Raw genomic sequence first — 7,108 nt, 5'->3', positions numbered from 1 at the left:
TGGCTCATTGGTAGATATCTTTGAATAATTCAAACTGTAACAGTGGCTTTTTATTATGATTTGTTTTATTAGAACATCGAGGATTTGCCCTGGCCCTGTGATTAATAACACCACCGAATAACCCTCACCGGGAGGTTTTATTCAATCAGATGTCATGCCCTTTTATGGACATGTTTGGCGTATACCTTTGAAAATTAGGGACAGCTGGCGTGTCCTTTGAATTTACAAAGAGATTAGCATTCATCAATCTAAGAGCAAAAATGTGAACAATTTCGCAGTCTAAGAACACGTTCATGAATATGACGTTGTGTTGTCTTGGGAAATTTCTTAAAAACAACACAATTGAGAATCTAAGAAAATTCTTAAGAAGATATTGATGGATAAGGCTCATTATTGCTTGTATGTCTGTATACAGATGCACCAGCTGCTCTCACTCCAGCTTCACCACTAAATATCGCTTCTCATGGAGTCAGTAAGTATTCGCTCAACGTCGTTTGGTTGGAAAGGCATTATATTTGATACACACCTTTTGAACACACTAGACCACCTCAACGATGTGCCTCTCTGATTTCTAAGATTTACTTTATATAATTTGCACATATCACAATAGAATTATTATTTTAGGTGATTTCAATCTGCATGAGGACAGTTGATCAGACTCCTTTGATCTTTTTGCTTTTTTAAATTTCCTGAACTGCATGGATTTTACTGGGCATACCCACAACAGAGGCCATATTTTAGACCTGATAATAACTGATGCCCTGTCTGCTGAATTTTTTTTCTACAATATAGATAAAGGCATAGAATATCAAATCACTTCTGTGTTTTGGGTGTTTTTTTACTGCTGATGTTAGGAAATGCTATCTAACATCGTGGATGGCTGGAAATCTGTCTTTTTCGTGACATTCCTGTAGACATTTTACTTTCCTATTGTGATTCTATTACAGATAGCTTCATCAAGCCTCAGTGTAGTGGCCCCATTAAAACTATAAATGATAACTTCAACCACGAACCAGAAACTACCCGGAGAAAAGTTGATTATCAGATACATCATAACCACCTCATAATTTACAACAAGGCAGTCAAACAGGCAATATACCCTCAAAACTGATAAAAGACCATCAAAACAATGACAGAATCCTGTTCTCAGTTTTTCAATGTTCATCTTACCTTGCTTTTACTAAGTTTGGCAATATGTGCACTAATCCTAACTGGGAAACTGGGAAAATAGAAACTATTATATCAGATTTACTCTAAGATGAACGCAGTCATTTTATTATCCCAGAATCCTTGATTGTACATGAGGAAACAATTAAGACTTTTGTCCTTGATTGACAAGCAAAGTTATTTACCAATTAAAATGGACAACTTACATTTTAGATCTTTTTCCTACATCCTCTTTAAAATATTTTGTAGATTTTTTTTTTTTCAAAGATTCGTACAAATCTGTACAACATTGTAAATGATGCCCTTCAGTCGGCTTTAGACTGCTTTTAAGACCACCATAATTTATCCCACTTGAAGAGAGCAAATTTAGATCCATCCATATTCAATAACTACAGATCAGTTTCTAATATAACATTTTTAAGTAAAGCTCCAGACTAACTTGTAATGAATCAGTTAATTTTCTAAAATTCATAACATTTTAAAGGAGATCAAACGGGCTTCCGGACCAATCGCAGCACAGAGACAATACGAGTCAGGATTGTGAATAATCTCAAGCATAGTATGGACATGAATAAACCTTCTGAACTGGTATTAACTAAGTGCAGCCTTTGACACAGTTTATCACTCTATTCTTCTTGAAAGATATGACACACTGATTGGTATCTCTAGAACTGTTCTTAATCGGTTTAAATCTAATCTGGGGTGGAGTATGGATCCTACAAGGCTAATTATGTACATCTAAATTTCAACATGCTAATGTTATCTGGAGATAACATCAACTTCCACAGCTTTGCTGATGACACACGGCTTTACATTGCTGTGTCTCTGATGGCCCAGGGTCGATTGATGTTTATTTTAAACATGTTTTAGGTATTAAGTCAGAGATGGTAAGAAAGTACTAGTCATAAATGCTGATGCTCAGAGAGATTAATTTGGCTCTGGTAAATTCCAAACTAATTCTTTTTACTCAAACCTAAAGTTTTAACCCCAATAAAATAGCAAATAATGTGTTTTATCATCTGATGAATATTTCTAGGGTCGGACTGTTTCTCTCTCAAGCCAGGGCAGAGTGCATGCAAAGAAAAGTATTTCACAACTACAACTACTTCAGAACACAAAAGCACAGATAAAGATAATTCATATCATAGCTATTTTAGATACTTTACATTGACTATCTGTCAGCTTCGGAATTGATTTCAAGATTCTGTTATTGGTTTTTAAAGCTCTTAATGACCTCATTTATCTGATCGGCTTTTACCTCTTGAATTGTCGAAAACCTTCAAGCCTTCTGGAAGAGAACTTTTAACCAAAGGAAGAACTAAAGCTTACTGTCAGACTTCCTTTTTTTAAATTTTTTTTTCATATAATGGCCCACATCTATGGAATAGCCTTCCCAGCCTTACCTGAGAGCAGCAGAGAGAGTCATGATTTTAAAACCGAACACAAGACCTACCATTTTTGGTCTTGCTATTACTTGAATATTAAATATTTATTTGCCTATCTTTCCATTAATTTTAGATGTTTTTACTTTTTGGTATATGCATTCAATTTTATTCTACTTTTAGCCTGTCTTTTAGCCCCATACTTTTAGCCTGATTGAGGTTTGCAGGAATGCCTACTAACATTCCTCTACAATAATCTAAAACTGATAACATCATACATGTATGATTACGTCAGCTTATTGATACTGAAGGTGTCCTACAAGCTGTTAAATCATGGGGCCCATTTAGTTTTTCTTGCTTCTGCATCTTGGCTTTGTTTTTATTAACTAAATAATGACAGATCGTTCACCTGAGGTCCAATTAACCTATTTTTAAGATTTCACTAGAATGAAATTATCTTTTTATCTGAGAGAAGGTGTGTTTCTTTTTCACACAGTTGCAACAAAGGGATCATTCAGGGTCACCTGTGACAGCTTACACAATCTATATAAAAAAGAAAAGTTTTCAACCCCCATCTAGAGTGCTTTTGGAACTGCATTAGGCTGGTTTAAGTCATATTTATCTGATAGATTCCAGTTTGTTCTTGTAAATGAAGAATCTTCCTCACACGTTGGAGTAAGTCATGGAGTTCCTCAGGGTTCTGTGCTTGGACCGATTCTTTTTACTTTATACATGCATCCATTAGGTAACATTATCAGACAGCATGGCATAAATTTCCATTGTTATGCTGATGATACTCAGCTGTACTTATCTATGAAACCAGATGAAACCTACAGGTTGGTCAGACTACAAGCCTGTCTTAAAGACATAAAGACCTGGATGACTCAGAACTGTCTGCTTTTAAATTCAGACAAAACTGAAGTTGTTCTCTTTGGACCTGAGCGCTTCAGGGAGAAATTGTCTAGTTATATAGTTACTCTAGATGGTATTTCCTTGGCTTCTAGTTCTACAGTGAGGAACCTTGGAGTTATTTTTGACCAGAATTTATCATTTGACGCACATATAAAACTGGTTTCTAGGACTGCCTTCTTTCACCTTCGTAATATTGCTAAAATCAGGAACATCCTGTCTCAGGGTGATGCAGAGAAACTAGTCCATGCATTTGTTACTTCAAGATTGGACTACTGTAATTCCTTATTAATGGGCTGTCCCACATATTCTCTGAAAAGCCTCCAGCTGATCCAAAATGCTGCAGCCAGAGTTCTGATGAGAACTAACAGGAGAGATCATGTTTCTCCAGTTTTAGCTTCTCTTCATTGGCTCCCTGTTAAATTCAGAATAGAATTTAAGATTCTTCTTCTCACTTATAAAGTTCTTAATGACCGAGCTCCATCATATCTTAAAGATTTAATTGTAAGATATTTTCCTAACAGAGCACTTCGCTCCCAAACTGCAGGTTTACTTGTTGTTCCCAGAGTTTCTAAAAGTGGAATGGGAGGTAGAGCCTTCAGTTATCAGGCCCCTCTCTTGTGGAATAAGCTGCCAGTAAATGTCCGGGAAGCAGACACCCTTTCCACTTTTAAGATTAGGCTTAAAACTTTTCTTTTCGATAAAGCTTATAGTTAGGGATGGCTCAGGTAATCCTGAAACATCCCATAGTTAAGCTGCTATAGGCTTAGACTGCTGGGGGACCTCATCTGTCACACCTTTCCTCACTTTGCTCTCTTTTTCCCCCTGTTTAATTTCACAATTGATTTTATGTACATGTGACATTATTGTGATTATTAACCTATGTTTCCCTGTTCCAACAGATATCCTTTGAATGGCGTTATGGTGTTTTTCCCCCCTCTTTTCCCTCTTTTCTGTCTTCTCAAACCCCAGCTGGTCGAGGCGGATGGCCACCCTTCCTGAGTCTGGTTCTGCCAGAGGTTTCTTCCTGTTAAAAGGGAGTCGTTCCTTTCCACAGTCGCCACAGGCACGCTCAGGACGGGAGATTGGACTGAAGACACGTTTCGGTGCAATCTGTTGGTTTCCTTAGCTAGGATATAAATTTTTTGAATTGGCTCTATAAGAATTAATTGGATCATGATTACAATGAATTGAATTCCAATTGGCTTGAATTGGACTATATTACTTAAGTGCCTTGAGATGACAATTGTTGTAATCTGGCGCTATATAAATAAAATTGAATTGAATTTAATTGAATTTTGTTGTCTCGTGAACCTCTGGAACCTTTTCCCTCAGGATAGGAACCTGCAGCTGAAGGCTCTGTCTCCCATTCCACTTTTAGAAACTCTCAGAAATACAAGTAAGCATACCTTCTGAGAGTGAAGTGCTTTCTGGGGATAGTGTAGCACTCTGAGGTATTTAAGATACAAGGCAGCTTGGTCATTCAGGGTTTTATTTTATGGAGAAGGATTTTAAATTCTATTCTTGATTTTACAGGGAACTCGGAACATCCAGAATAACAATAGTCCAGATTAAAAGTGATACATTTATGGGCAAATTTTTCTGCATCACTGACATACAAGACACGTTGTTCTTAATTTTGCCAATATCATGCAGAGAGAAGGCCATCCGAGAAAAATGTTTCATTCGTGAGTCAAAAGACACATCCTGTTCAATAATAACTTCAAGGTTCCTCGCAGCAGTACAGGAGGTCAAGATAATGCCATGAAGAGTTACAAGATATTTACAAAACGTGGTTCTGATGTGTTTTGGGCCCAAGAAACAATTTTTTTATTTAGAAGCAGAAGCACCTGTGATCCAGACCTTTATGTTTTTAAGATATGACTGGTTTAATATATAGACAGTATATGTCTATATATATATATATATATATATATATATATATATATATATACATATGCATTTATGCAGTGTGCAGTGTTGCCTATGTGTCTTTGGTGTGAAAGAAAGACTCAGTTTACATTAACACCTCTGACAAATGTGATAAACTGGCCAAAAAGCTGTCCCCTGAATGCCAATAACTTGATGCAGCCCGTGATAAAAGAGTGGATCTCTTGCACTATATCATTGTTTACTATGCGTGTTTTTCATTCAGTATACTTCCATTCCAAAGGTAAGGTTCATGGCTGCTTGTCTCAGTGTATCAGCTCTATGTTTGACTGGTGACTTGTCTATGGTACAGGCTGTGAATGGCTCCGGCCCCTTGTGAGTAACAAATAGATGGACTGATGGGTAGAGCACAGACTGTAACTATCAGTCCATATTCCTTCTGATTGTGAATATGAAACTAGCTGTATGAAATCGGAGGTGACTACTTCACTGTAAATAGAGTTACAGTTACATAAGTTACATTTTTTCTGGCTTGATGATAGCAGTGTACTTTTTTGGATTCAGTCAACTTGAAATTACGCTTTGTCCTTTTGGATAAACTTAATTTCTTGTTACCATTTGAAGTAGGTTTTTTTTTTTTATTCTTTCTTTTTTGTGTTGTGCATGGTGGATTTAAGTCCAAAACCAATGGCCTTTGTCAAAAACTGTCATGCACAATTCAGTAAATACAGATCCTTGCGTTGAAAAAAAGAGACAAGAAGATGAATTGAAAGGTCAGTTGAATGGAAAAATAATAATTTTTGTGCAATGTATGGATGGAGAAGGAACAGATGTAGACAAGACACCTGTAAGATAAAAAAGAGTAGATTTTTATTTGTTGATCAATGATCAGAAAAAACTGTTCGAGTCTCAGATTTGATCTCCTTTTAGCATTCATTCTCTACACCTCTGGAAATTCTCAAGAAAGTAAATCAACTCTTCGTGTGGGCGAGGTACAGACCCCCTAAACCATGAGTTAATGCCCTGCCTCTATTATCATCACGCTGTGGTGATAAATGGACAGGCATGCGCAGTAATTTAACTGCTGCCTGTTGTATTGATCTCAGTGGGATGCAGATAGTTCTACATAATGGCCATAGGGTTTCGAATAATGGATATGATGACTGGAGTAAGAATTGTGGTGGCTGTGGTAGGTCATCATGAGGAAGAGGAACAAAAACTCATCATGAAGGTTGATGCTGCAATGATAAAAGCATAAATGTTGCAGATAGTGTTCGATCTTGGCTTTAGCAGGAGAAGATGATGACGTGTGTGAATATCGACAGCAGTGAGGATAATGTGAAAGGGGAAAATGGTCATATGGATGATGATATAGAATATGAATCTTGTGTATGTGTGTGTTTCAGGAAGTGACGCTGAGCAGCAAGCCATCTGTCGGCAGATTAATCCTGGCTGTGCTTAGAGATATTACCGGCTGGCTTATCGCCGTAGCAACAAGCCTTCAATCCCAGTCGAACGTAGCCATCATGTGACCTCTCTAGTGAGACAGAACTGGGGTTGGAAACACACACAAACAGGTTTAGAAACATGGAGCATATCTGAATACACTGCATTTTGTGAATGCACACATACTGTTGCACTAACATGATTTGTGCTCTCAGTAAGAGGGGAGGTCATGAGAAAATATAACAGCACACACACAGACAGATGGGCCTCCTTTCATCTCATAAGTGACATCTTATAAATGTTTTAATCCTGTT

Source organism: Leuresthes tenuis, unplaced genomic scaffold, assembly GCF_036924035.1.
Source record: "Leuresthes tenuis unplaced genomic scaffold, fLeuTen1.0.hap1 SCAF_9, whole genome shotgun sequence".
NCBI lineage: Eukaryota > Metazoa > Chordata > Actinopteri > Atheriniformes > Atherinopsidae > Leuresthes > Leuresthes tenuis.
The sequence above is the reverse complement of the archived record's forward strand: the minus strand, read 5'-3'. Positions refer to the sequence as shown.